A 14,482-nucleotide genomic window follows, 5' to 3' on the forward strand; every position below is an offset into this window, starting at 1 on the left:
ATTTAAAAATGCTGATTTCAGGCCATGAAACGCATTGTGTAATGGGTTGATGTCTAGATGAACACTTCATGCAATGTATTTGTACAGATTTGTAGTTATTTCAGTTTACTGTTTTCACCGGAGCAGATGCATTCATGCCACTGTACAGAAGCCTCCTGGTCAGGGTGTCCATATCACCATTTCTCCCCGTAGCCTTTTTTAGGATTGGGGGAAGGAAATATGACACACAGGCCTAGTAGACTGGTCCTTCGAATAAATGAAACTCACTGTATTACACAGGCCTTACTCTAGCAGTAATGGCTAGAGGATCAGTAGTTTGGGAAAAGATTTATTTACAAATGGACACGGAAATGTATCATCTCTTACAGCACAGTATACATGTGAATAAGGATCAGGAGTAGAGTGGCTATGGATAACAACTTAATGCGTAGTCCGCACCGAAAAAGGAAAAAAAAACACCTAAGATTTAATACTTGGAGGGCAAAGATACACGTGCATTGTTTTAAGACCAGTTCAGACAGTTCTAGATCTACTCTAGAAACAGGTGAATCGTTGGTGAAGGGCATAACTTGTTCTTGTTGTATATTGATTACGTTTGAGTTCTAAAAAGATGAATACCATTTTGTTTTCTAACCAACCTTTGTATTTCTATCGGTAAAAAGGTCTGAAAGTCAGGTTTAAGATTGATTTATTTTACCTTTATTCTCGCAACCAGATTCAGAATAATTATCTCAAGTTGGTCTATGTATGGCAATCAGAAGAAACTTATGAGAATTCCTACTGCATACAAAGTTACTCAGGTGTGGATGTCCCTGAAGGCTCATCCAAATATAACTGTTTGCAGTGCAGAGCAGTACAGAGCAGTGCAGTGAAGTACAGTGCAGTACAGAGCAATGCAGTGCAGTGCAGAGCAGTACAGAGCAATGCAGTGCAGTGCAGAGCCGTGCAGTACAGAGCAGTGCAGAGCAGTACAGAGGAGAGCAGTGCAGTGCAGAGCTGTGCAGTACAGAGCAGTGCAGTGCAATGCACTCAGTTTCCATGATGATGGCAGAGCAGTGCAGTTTCCATGATGAGGGCCTGCTATAATTACTTATGAACATACATAAATGTTCATCTAAATCAGGGGTCAATGGTTAAAGCTATAAATAACACCATAATCAGTGTCCAAATGTTTCCTGTTTTATCAATTCAGTTTTACGGTTGGTTAAGAGTGTTCATAAATATAAATAAAATGGCTGATGAGGCAGCAAGATGGTTATTAGAGGTGCTTTCCCCCAGCCCCTCTGGAAACTGCTTATTAATTGGGAAAAAGCAGGAATAATCACAAGGTGCCCCAGCGCTGGTCCCTCCGCCTTCCCGGCACCCGAGTGTTTGACCCTGCTATTGGCTGTAATCACCGTCTCTGCGACCTCCTTATAATCCGTCCTCTCTGCGTCTGTGTCTGGCAGGTAGAGATATTCTCAGATGAGGTGTTTCAGAGCCTGTTCCTCTATCAAAGCCCCTACCCTTTCTCGTTTTTATGATGTAAGCAAAATGCTAAATGGGCCTCACCGCTGCTCCTAGACTTAGTGGAGCTGCACTTGTGGTTTGTGGATGGCTAACTGCTGCTCCTAGACTTAGTGGAGCTGCACTTGTGGTTTGTGGATGGCTAACTGCTGCTCCTAGCGTTAGTGCAGCTGCACTTGTGGTTTTTGGATGGCTAACCGCTGCTGTTACGGCCGGCTCGCAAGTCCAATGGTACCAAAAACGAGACAGAAACTCATCTAAAAACACAAACTAAAACAAACAAAACTCACAAAATAAAAGTCTTCACAAAAACTACAACCCAAAACTACAAGTCAAACTACAAACCACACACAAAAGAAACCCAAAAGAAGAATCTCCCCAGCCTCATAGCATGGTTTGTGGATGGCTAACCGTTTTTCATATGCTGACACTATACTCCCCCCCCCAGGGGGTCATTTTTAAAGTGACACAATAAACTACTTTGTACTAGTTTCTGGTGTTTAAAACATGTAGGTGGCACTTCCTGGCTGGTAAATGGTCCATGGCATCAGCGGCAGTCTGGAAGGAGATCGCTGCAGCCTGCCTCAGACTTGGGTAATGTGCAGAAAGCTCCCTGCATAGCCCTGTCCAGCACTAGACAGGCACGGACCTGAGGCCAGAACACTCCGGGATTAATCCTTTGCTCTAATGCCATACTGCTCTTCTGGCTGATATCTGCTCACCATCTGCATTACTAGTGCACTGCAGCAGTTTATAATAGACCATCTCAATATGTACACGTGCTTAATGAGTTAAATGAGGGGTAGAGGTCATGACACGCTGAGCCACGTGGTCTCTCTCAGCCCATGGTTCACGCAGTTATTTCCCACATTTCATTACGCACTCAGAGCGACCCGCATCTTTAAATTCAGCGTTTCTTTCTCAGGTTTCAGCGAGCCGGTGCATCGCCAGCCTAGGCTATTTTTGAGAACATTCTTCCTCTGTTGCAGAGGCTGCACGCAGGGGGAATGTTAAATAAAGAAATCCGCATCTTTCGCGATTAAGTCTCCCCTTGCGTTTTCTCGCGGTTTGTTTTCGAAGCCAGGTCGTACTTTTAAAGGCGGTTTCGCTCACTTGGACAGTGGGCAGAAGCGGCGAGCAAATGCGGATACTACAAGGCATAACACGGTAAGGACATTGTCACCGTGCTGTAGTCGGAATATGATCGTTAGCGCTTTGCTTAATATGTTAATAATAACTGTCCATATGCTCCCGGGTGAACGATACCGGCTGAAAATGCTGTCTCAATTTCAGATTTCTCTTTTTCGGGGGTATGGCAACAGACTAAAGTGGTCTTACTCCGTACGATAAAGTAAATAAAATAGGATGGGCCAAACGACAGGTTCATCCTATTTTTTCTTTTTTGAGAACAATAGATACATTGCTTGATAAGCGTAGCAGTCCGCCAATGGCATTGAATTTGTTAATAAATATCTAAAAAGCTCGCATTGTCTTGGTGACACCTTTTCCTCTTTGACTCTGTGTCTCTATGAAAGTTATCGCTAGCTAGCCTGTATTGGCATGTTGGTAAATTAGCGTCCACTTCCATTTATAATTTGCATAGAATCGCAATCGGGTCTTGGTTGTATTTTAATTATTCCTTTCAATTTAATTTTGTTTCAATAGACCAGCATCTCAAGGACTCTGTTCTATAATAGTAGGCTATTACTACGAAAAATGATTAGGCTATTAATATCTTTAGCATTAGTGGTCGTAGTAGTCCATTAAATAAATCAGCCTATATCTGTCAGCCTTGTCCATGTTAGGCTACTCGGTAAAATATGAACATTTAGCCTGAGCGAAAAGAGAAACGTTAGATAATTCTGAGATAGGCTACTCTATTAAGCCATGTAATAAGAACGTTTCCACTTAGTTCGAATTTTAAATGATACCTTAGCGCATCTGCTATATTGAGTCTTTAAGGCAGCCGTGTACAGCAGTTCCAGCCAAAGTAGCCTCTCAACTTCCTGACAGAAAATACTGCAAGGGTTCGACCTTACGCAACGAGGATGACGTCACGGTAAATTCTCACTTTGGGTAGCTGGTTATTATTGATGGACGGAAGTGACATGTTATGAGTTGTCTTCGGGAGAGCGCTCGCCTGCCTTGTTGCTCAGTAAGTTAACCTTATTAATTTATATAGCAGCGCACTGCTAATGAGTAAGCCTTTTAAAATACCTTTTTAAATTAAAAGCAACGACAAGACTGATTTTGTGCAACATAGTCTTTATTACCTCATCATGAAAGATACACTTAGTTTACCCGTTAAAGTGTGAATTCTTCTTTGAGCATCCAGAGGCTGTTCTGTTTTGAAAGAACTCAACATCCCATCTACTGCACAGATAAAATATTTTACGTTTTTACAGAGATCAAGGGCTGATGAAGGATACACAAATCCTATTAATAATTAATTTACAGTTTGTTTCGGAAATTCACATTAAAGTAGACTGCTCTATGTTTATTACTTTCACATTAAGGGTGTCTGGTACATTTGCCTCTGTCTATTTGTCTGATCTGTCTCTGTTTGACTATAGGGTAAATCCACCCAAAGTCCAGGAATTTGCATTCAAATATATATTGTCAGATAAAATGTGTAAAGTGGCTGCGTTGGCAGACCTTTATACTTGGAGATTCTCCCCTGGCAATGCATGGGGCGGACTTGGGTCATTGGTGTTGTTTATAAGAACCTGGTTTGAGTCCCTTTTATTAAAAGAGAAGTTAAAAGAACAGGCTATATCAGAAGACAAATCAAATGCCTAAGTAGCCGCTCAAACTTTCCAAAGCCAGTGTTTGTGTTACTCTTCATTTCACATGTGCATTTTCTTTTGAACTGAGCTCCAAAGGGAAAAACATAATTATTCCTGTATTATTCAAAGATCTGTGATGTTCACTGACAAAATAATTAAAAATGTATTTAAATAAAGATGATTTTTATCATCAGATATCAGACTTAACACAGTCTCAGAGCAGGTCAGGCACTGTCCTTTTCTTTAAAAGGAAAGAAAGAAGCACAGATGAATGATGGGAAAATAAAAGCATGCTGATATTAGGTGATTAGGCAGTTCTTTGTTGTGTGATGTTCTTGTATTCGTCATTCTTAATCATATTGCATCCTGTTGATGTGAGAGAAGAGGTCAGACTCTAATGGAAATTATGTGTGGCTGCAGTCAGACAGCAGAGAATGGAGGGTCCCCTTATTCAAATGTTTTAATTATTCATGTGTGTTATTGGGTTTATGGGATTGATTTTTTTCACACAATAAGCTCAGTAGGCTCATTGTGAAAATACTCATCTCTGACAGCATATGTGGCTAATTTTATTTTGCTTTCTTACTTTCTGTTTTTATGGCTTGTGCGCTCTGTTCATGAAGGGGACATTGCTTATTAAAACTAGTTTGTATTTTGGTTTTAAAAAATCTTTGGTTTGCTACCCAGCCAGCTATCCTGTGGTATCATTTTAAATCAGACATGTAGGCTAGAACATCTTTTTTATTCATATTTCCTGTAACAATAGTTTTAGAGTTCTTACCAAAGCTTTGATCCAGTCATTTATGCATAGTAGTTAGATGTTTTGTATGAATTTGATTTGTAGAATTAGGGGGATGTAGGCTGATCAGTTGCCTTCGTATATATTCTGTATATGAAGAAAAGGCGGGCAATTGTGCTGCCAGTTACACATGTGACTAGGCGAGAGCTGGTGCAAGAGTTGCTGGGACACTTGTTACTGTAAAAAGAACCATTTTGATTTTACTTTAGAACATAGTTTCCCCTTTCACAGTAAATTTGGCCAACAGTCTGCCTGTTGTAAGTGATTGAGTCTCAGACAGTTCTGCTGGTGATTGAGTCTCAGACAGCTCTGCCGGTGATGCTCGCAGTGACTCATATTTGTGAAGGAGCTCCTGAGGAGGAGGATGTCTGTTTGATGAGGAAGGCCTCTGAACACTTGTCACATCACATTATTTCTGATGTAGGCATAACAGTCCTTTTTTATCTTGGAGACTACCTGATATACTCTGTGAATTTCCATTGCCAGCTGATTGTTTTTGTCCCAGATGATTTCTCTGAAAGGCTGTCAAGCAGGAGTCTCACTCTGCACCTTCAGAACCCATAGATCGGACATTTTGAGGGAGGTGTTCCATGGGACAGATGTCATGATTAGGCTCTGTGTTGTTGATGGAGGATACAGAGGAGATGAAGCTGTCACCTCATGTTTTCTGTTAGAGGATGAGCCACTGTTTGACCTGTCTACTATCGCCTCTGAAATGCTGACATGCGCAGCACAGCGCCCTCCTGTGGACATGCATCAACTCAACTGCAGTATCAGCCCCCTCATATCACTGAATGCATTGGAGAGTGAGCATGCACAGGTCATTACAGCCCATGGTATCCATTCAGTAAAGAGGGCATAGGGAGGTGTGGAATAGAGGTCTTCAGTCCTCCAGGGCTCAGTATAGCTGGCAGAATGAGGGGGAAGAAGCATTACAGAGCTGCTGCCCTCAAAATACATCATTTTTCCGCTTGCTACATTTTGTATTGATTTTTTTTTTCTCTTAACAAAACTAATAATAACGTACTTTGGGCAGTTGCCAGAGATTTAGAACAGGTTGACTGGAATCCCAAAGAAAATGTATCAAAATCTTGTTAATTCCATTTCATATTTTGCATGGTCCCAAAAGCCCAAATCTGCACCCTGTCTGCAGGACTTCTGGCACCCTGGTGAGAGCACGCTGAGGGAGGCCTCCAGCCTGTCTGAACGCAGCGGCCCGTGTGTGAGCTGGAGCCGCGAGGGGAAAGTCTGCTGATCAGGCACATTTCACAGCGCAGAGAGAGCACAGATTCAGCCGCTTCAGCGGGCGGAGTCAGCGCAGTGAGCTGGGCCATTATCTACACCTGGTTCCTGCAAACCAAGTGAACACAATCAGCTGGGCCATTATCTACACCTGGTTCCTGCAAACCAAGTGAACACAATCAGCTGGGCCATTATCTACACCTGGTTCCTGCAAACCAAGTGAACACAATCAGCTGGGCCATTATCTACACCTGGTTCCTGCAAACCAAGTGAACACAATCAGCTGGGCCATTATCTACACCTGGTTCCTGCAAACCAAGTGAACACAATCAGCTGATACAAATGCTGCTCAGTGCAGTTTTCTCAATGTTTTGGGTTTGAGGGACACATATTTGCCAAATGCCTGTAATATTTAATGTTATTGACGGGCTTTCAGATTCTGTGCTGGCTTGAAAAATATGCTGGATTTATCCAGAGAGTTTAGAACTCTGTGCACATGCCTTTATTTCGAGGAATGTGTGATTCAGGGTGGATGATGAGGTTCAAATGTTTTACCCACAGAAATAGTGGCTCATTCAGTTTTATTTGTACTAGAGTAACATAGCCTTGTTAAATATGTGGTTAAATAAACCACTTGATATTCATAATATATGTATTATTATTCAGAAAACATACATCTTATATACAGTCTTTCTTTCCAAACTGTAATATATTGTCTGATAATAAAACAATTAGTTATATTTCTGTAACAATTCTCACTCATTTTAAAGGACCCTAAAGTAGTTTACAGGAAGAAGAAGCATGTCAGCCTGACTACCTTACCTTACTCTTATGGGCGGCCATCTTAATCACCTCAGCTTTCGCTTATGGGCGGCCATCTTGACCTCGTATAGATTTCCCAAGACACACTGCATCTTTCCCAGCCTGAAGGCCCACTGTAGCCATCAGACCTGAGTCATTTAAATTTCAGTATAAATGGCAAAATATACATTACGTGGAAATCTGAAATTGCCTCAGAAACATGAAAAATGTTTAGTTTAGAACTTATAGAGTGTATAATTGAGTGTGAGCACATGGTGTCAGAATGAGCTCCATAAAGGGCTCGCTGTTGCAGGACCCCTGGCATGCTCGTCCCCGCTCTCCCTCCCACTGGTGTTTTAAAAAAAAATTTTTTTACGCTGGCTATATAATGACATTTCCAGAGGCAGGGTTTCCGTTCTTGGGGCTGCCCAGGAGAGATCTCACTGTGTATTACATTTCAGGAGTGGAAATGATATCTCGAAAAGGGGAGATTGGTACTGGGACAGTTTGAAAGGGGGTTATTGGTACTGGGACAGGCTGAAAAGGGGAGATTGGTACTGAGACAGGTTGAAAAGGGGAGATTGGTACTGGGACAGGTCGAAAAGGGGAGATTGGTACTGGGACAGGTTGAAAAGGGGAGATTGGTACTGGGACAGGTTGAAAAGGGGAGATTGGTGCTGGGACAGGCTAAAAAGGGGAGATTGGTACTGGGACAGGCTGAAAGGGGGAGATTGATACTGGGACAGGTGGAAAAGAGGTTCGTGGTACTGGGACAGGTGGAAAAGGGGAGATTGGTACTGGGACAGGTTGAAAAGGGGAGATTGGTACTGGGACAGGCTAAAAAGGGGAGATTGGTACTGGGACAGGCTGAAAAGGGGAGATTGATACTGGGACAGGTGGAAAAGAGGTTAGTGGTACTGGGACAGGCTGAAAAGGGGAGATTGATACTGGGACAGGTGGAAAAGAGGTTAGTGGTACTGGGACAGGTCGAAAAGGGGAGATTGGTACTGGGACAGGTTGAAAAGGGGAGATTGGTACTGGGACAGGTTGAACAGGGGAGATTGGTACTGGGACAGGCTAAAAAGGGGAGATTGGTACTGGGACAGGCTGAAAAGGGGAGATTGATACTGGGACAGGTGGAAAAGGGGTTAGTGGTACTGGGACAGGTCGAAAAGGGGAGATTGGTACTTGAAGTTTGAAAAGGGGTTATTGGTTAAGGTTAGGGTTTTGCCAGTTTGTTACTCTAGCTACACTGTGGTAATGCAGTTTGGACTGGGCCCATGGACTTGTGCTGGCGGTGTGTGAGACTCTAAGGAGGCTGTGGTCAGAGCACCAAGTTACAACCAGTATCAGAGTGCTAAGTTACAGCTAGCATCAGCGCCAAGTTACAGCTAGCATCAGCGTGAAGTTACAGCTAGCGTCAGAGCGCCAAGTTACAGCTAGCATCAGCGTGAAGTTACAGCTAGAGTCAGCGCCAAGTTACAGCTAGCGTCAGAGCACCAAGTTACAGCTAGCATCAGCACTGTAGTGAATGTCCTGTACATGCTGTCACACGCGTATGCTGTAGTGAATATGCTGTACATGCTGTCACACGCGTATGCTGTTGTGAATAGGCTGTACATGCTGTCACACACATGTGCTATACCTGTTGTGTAAGAGACCTGTGAAAATGAGGGCAATGGGTCTCCTGAGTGTACTGTACTGGCCTACTGTACACTGCTCTGGATAAGAGTCTGTTAAAGGAGTAACATGGTGGTTGAACCTGACACTTCCCAGTTGTCTTTAGGCAACAACAAAACAAATGTGCATAATTTTTTTATTATTCAGTCATTTCAATGTACTTTAAAACGTATTTTTCTAAGCCTAAATTTCCCACTATAAAAGTTCATCCGAACCGTCTGGGCGTGGTAATGAGAACTGTCAGTTAGCTATGATTGACAGACCGTGCCCCGTTACCATAGCTACCCCCGCTATTTTTGGGAGACTTTTCACAAACTAGCTAGCTTAGTAGTATATCAAGTATCGATAGATAGCTACGGTAAGGACGTTGACTTATATCCAATTATAATTTTTGCTATCTAGCTAGCCAAGTTGAGAGAGAACCACAACTATAACGTCCCCATAAAAGCAAACTAGCTAGCTAACGTTATCGATAACATTTCCTTACGAAAGCAAACTACCTAGCTAGCTAACGTTAGCTAGCTAGCTAAATGAATACAACCAGAAATATTCTAATAGTCCTTAAAAGACACTCTAATTTAAGTGAACCTAACGTTAGTCAAACATTTGCATTATCTTGCCTGTAAGCCAGCGGCGCAAACTATGGGTCTCGAGCAGAGACTGTAAAAAATATCTCGAGTTATCCATGGGTTTACGGGGCGTGGAAAGGGGAGTGGTTACTGTGTTCGTGACGCACCAAGTCGACAACTTTCTCAACCGGTTGAAAATAGGACGATAAATTTAAAACGCATATTTCTCCAAAAATACAGAACGGACATATTTAATACTTTACTCATTGTGTTTCTTCAATGCCTCTTGTGCAAATAGCACATAAAACCGAGAAAGTGTGAAAATCACCATGGTACTCCTTTAAGTGAATGTGACGTTAATGTAATGACTTGCTGGGTCAGGAAAAGCACTCCCTTATAGCCGAGCTGTATAGCCGAGTGCTAACAGAGCAGTATAGCCAAGTGCTAGCCGAGATATATAGCTGAGCGCTAGCAGAGCTGTATAGCCGAGCGCTAGCCAAGCCGTATAGCCAAGCCGCTGCAGTCAGGATGTTTATTTAGCTCCTTGCGTGCAGTGCTTCTGGCAGGGGAATGCATGCACTCTGAGAGCCACAGCCGCTCATTCCAAAATCAGGATAAGAATTGGGAAAATTAATGGGAAAAGAAAAAAAAACATTTTCTTATGTATGTTATAACCTCTTCGTTGCAGAACCTTTTATGATATTTTAAGATTTAAGATGTGAAAACTGACCAAATGAGCTAATAGTGCTCTGGTATCATTGCAGAGCTGTGGTAGTATATAAGTAATTAAATTTGTCTTTTTTTGTACGAATAAAATGCAAAATAATTAAGGATTGCAACTTTAGAGTATTTTTTTGTACTACTGATATTCTGGGTTATATTATGGTTGTATAGGATAGGCAATAATAAGCCTTGGGCTTCAGCCTATTCCTTTTCCGGTCATTGATTGTGTGAATTGTATTGTGTGAAATGGATTAGTTTAAACATGTATGATGATGTATTGTCTGTTGCATATCCACACAAATTGTCAAATTTTGTTCCTTATAATGTATGACCAAAATAAACTATATTCATTCATTCATTCATCCATTCATTCAAATTTAAGTGCAAAATCCAAATCAATTCAAGTTTATTTGTTTGTATCTTTTTTATGGAGACATGGTCACAAAGACATTTTACACATAACAAAAAAAAGGAAAATTGGGCAAGCCTCAGGGAAGAACACAGAGGCTGGGCGCTGTATAATTATGAGACTAACTGCGGCATGTATAGAGGCCGCTGTATAATTATGAGACTAACTGCGGCATGTATAGAGACCACTGTATAATTATGAAACTAACTGCGGCATGTATAGAGACCGCTGTATAATTATGAGACTAACTGCGGCATGTATAGAGACCGCTGTATAATTATGAGACTAACTGCGGCATGTATAGAGACCGCTGTATAATTATGAGACTAACTGCGGCATGTATAGAGACCGCTGTATAATTATGAGACTAACTGCGGCATGTATAGAGACCGCTGTATAATTATGAGACTAACTGCGGCATGTATAGAGACCGCTGTATAATTATGAGACTAACTGCGGCATGTATAGAGACCGCTGTATAATTATGAGACTAACTGCGGCATGTATAGAGACCACTGTATAATTATGAAACTAACTGCGGCATGTATAGAGACCGCTGTATAATTATGAGACTAACTGCGGCATGTATAGAGACCGCTGTATAATTATGAGACTAACTGCGGCATGTATAGAGACCTGTGTGCAATATAGAAAAGCCCCAGGTGCTATGCTTTGGCAGCATGTCTAATAGATATGAAGAAAGGGGGGTGCAGTCAACCATGAGAGTGATCCTAGACAGACTGTACCCAAACTTGGCACAAAACTGCAAACCTGAGCGTTCGCATGCAGCGGCAGAGCAACAGCACAGTCAGCACAGCTCACATACCAGCTCTGTGCTTTACCCGGCCGGACATCTTGGTTTGACTAAAGAGGTGAGTTTTGAGCGTGGACAGGGACAGACAGACAGGGTGTCTGAAGCACATGCAAAAGGGGTCATTCTGCTGGAGGGGCTCCGTGCGTGGGGCGACATAGCTCAGGAGGTAAGACCGATTGTCTGGCAGTCGGAGGGTTGCCGGTTCAAACCCCGCCCTGGGCGTGTCGAAGTGTCCTTGAGCAAGACACCTAACCCCTAACTGCTCTGGCGAATGAGAGGCATCAATTGTAAAGCGCTTTGGATAAAAGCGCTATATAAATGCAGTCCATTTACCGTTTCCCTTTGGAATTTTAGATATACTTGGAATTTCCAAATAGGCAGTGAGCAAAGCAATCTTTGAGTAAAGGATGTGTGTCTCACTAAGATATTTTGTAACCAAACCATTTAAACTCTTATACTTTATTTGAATATTTGACAAATGCCTGACAAATTCCAACGTATGCTTTGTTTCAACAACAGACCGTATGTACAGTACATGTCTCTGTACGATAAGATAAGCAGTGAGGGCTGCCGCCGAATTGCCTGGTTTCTGCTGGATCCTTACATGGTTGATCACATTACATTTGGTTTTATCCCACACTGTCCAATGATTAAGACACTTTACTCTGCGTCCTCTGCCAGGACAAGGCCATCGTCCATGATTTGGTGCCTGAAAGAGAACTGATATTTGTGCTTTTTCTCTTGTTTGCGTGCGCGTGAGGTCTGTGTGACCTGTAGAGAACTGGTGCCTGCCAGAACACACACACCTCTGAGTCTGAGTCACCTGAGCAACAGGAAGCCATAGAGAACCAAAGAAGAAGAACTACTATTGTAGTAATGTAATGTATTTATTCCTGCAAAAGCTGCTCCAACAATACCATTCAAAAATAAGCGAAAGCAGCAGTGGAATAAGTTAGCATCGGAGGTTAGCATCAGAACCACTAGAAATAGTAAGCAGCAGATATCTTCCTCTTGCAGACCTCTATTCCTCAATCCTGCTTAACTTCCTCAGTCCAATCATGTCCTCTAGGAAAAATCATATCTCTAGACCAGCTCATTCCAGTGCAGACCTGTGTATGAGGCTTTCCTGTGGTACACCGTAGTGAGACTGGTTCCTCTCATCAGCGTAACACTGAGATAAATGCACAGAAGACGTAACTGTTAGAAAGACTGGAGACTGACCCATGATCACTGTAAGGAACTGTTATAAAGTTTTAAGGAACTGACATTTGATGTCTGCCCAGTAGCGATGGAAATTCCGGCTCCTTTCAGTGAATCGGATCATGTGGCTCAGCTCACTAATAACAGCCGGCTCTTTCGGATCCCAAACGGCTCTTCGTTGAGTAGCATTTCTGGTTTTTCAAAATCAGCCAAAGTTAGAAATATTTTGACCTATGATTGGTGTTTGTGCATATAGGTTGATCTGTGTGTGAATTTGTCAGCGTAAATGTTGACCGGGAGAGGGCTGGGCGTTGTGATTGCCATCAAAATGTGAAACTGTGTGATGAGTTGTACCCAGCGTCTAGTTTTCTTTTGTCATGCCCAAGTTACAGTAAAACATTACAAAGAGTAACCAATGGATTAAAAATGGACTGTTTAGCTGCAATAATGAAATGCACACTTTCTGGATCCGATGCAGACTATATGTAATGAATTTGTGTGCACTAGTTAGTTAATTTGTGCGCCCAAATTACTAAATAGCGGGCATGAATTACTAAATCCTTCGGCACGCTTTAGTAAGTCGTGCGCACAAGTTTATAATTTAAAAAAATGTATGTCCCTTTAGGGGCTCCGTATGTGCCTCTTGCAGGATATGCACATTTGAAGGGCCCAGTAGGTTTTAGGTTTAGGTTTTATTCGCACCATAAAAAAGACAAAACAATAAAAACTCAGACACTATGGGATCTAACTATGTGTCTTGTGTTTTAAAAAAATCGGCTCTTCAGACATGCGAGCCGGCTCAAAGAGCCAACTCATTCGCGAACGACACGTCACTACTACCCAGCCTTATCCCTGTGCTGTCCCCTGAACCACTGGAGCTCCTAACACTGGTGAACTGTGGAAGCAGCGCTAAGATGTTACCCGATGAGACGAGAAAGTGATTCTCGTATTTAGATCAGACTATTTTTGTTTGGGGCAGTTATTACTCTGTTTGCCCGCACCCTTGAGCACTGGTCCCTTTTCAGACCTGTAGCACCCCTGGTTCCCATGTCTATGCATTGACGCCAAACTTTGCTAAACTGTCTGCATTTTAAAACAGCCCCCATCTGTCAGTGTTTACTAGTAATATACAGTGACATGCATCGTGAGGAAGTGATATCCATATTCTGTAATATACAGCGACATGCATAGTAGGAAGTGATATCCATATTGGGATGGCAGCTATGCTATGCAACATATATCTTAGCTATGCAGCAGCTGTGATATCCATACTCTGCCTGTGAAATCTATACTCAGCCTGTGAAATCCATACTCAGCCTGTGAAATCTATACTCAGCCTGTGATCTCCATACTCAGCCTGTGAAATCCATACTCAGCCTGTGATACCCATACTCAGCCTGTGATATCCATACTTAGCCTGTGATACCCATATTCAGTCTGGTGGTCAGGACATAGTGGACTTCTGTGGCTTCAACGCAACCTTGCTGAAGTAAACCGGCTGTTCATCCTTCGCTGGGTCTGGAAGCAGCAGGTGCGTGAAATGGAGAAACCCAGTGAAAGCTTATCTTTGTGACCTTGCCAGGACCTGTGCAGCTCTGGAGGATCATAAAGGATTGCAAGTGACAGCTGACCAGTGTGTGTCTTTACTGTTAACACACTGAACCTGGCCAGTGCGTGTCTTTACTGCTAACACACTGAACCTTTGCCTCCTGTCCCCGCCCCTTGCTGTGCCCCTATTGTAAATGGATAAGTATGGAAGTGTAAGAAGAGGTTATATTTTCACTGATTCTGCCTTCAATCACACTTTTTGAGTTTTCGGTTTGCTATTTTACTCTCAAATTCTGCAGAGCTGATGCACATTCTGGTGAAATAAAGCTGTGCTCTCTAGAGAAATGGTGAAATGTAAACTTGACTGTTGCTCTACCTCATTAATATGTGTCATGTTAAAAAGCT

At 42.5% G+C, this 14,482-nt stretch overlaps 1 protein-coding gene across 1 annotated transcript in view; it reads left to right on the forward strand.

Moving 5' to 3' along the window:
• Positions 1 to 2,366: 2,366 nt before the first annotated feature.
• ammecr1 (AMMECR nuclear protein 1) overlaps positions 2,367 to 14,482 on the forward strand; it is a 47,351-nt gene continuing 35,235 nt past the window's right edge. Inside the window, exon 1 of the mRNA XM_035431717.1 lies at positions 2,367 to 2,673. The gene's annotated coding sequence lies outside the window, so the exon portion shown is untranslated. The remainder of the gene's footprint in view (positions 2,674 to 14,482) is intronic.

The sequence above is a fragment of the Anguilla anguilla genome, chromosome 9 (genome assembly GCF_013347855.1).
Source record: "Anguilla anguilla isolate fAngAng1 chromosome 9, fAngAng1.pri, whole genome shotgun sequence".
Classification (NCBI taxonomy): domain Eukaryota; kingdom Metazoa; phylum Chordata; class Actinopteri; order Anguilliformes; family Anguillidae; genus Anguilla; species Anguilla anguilla.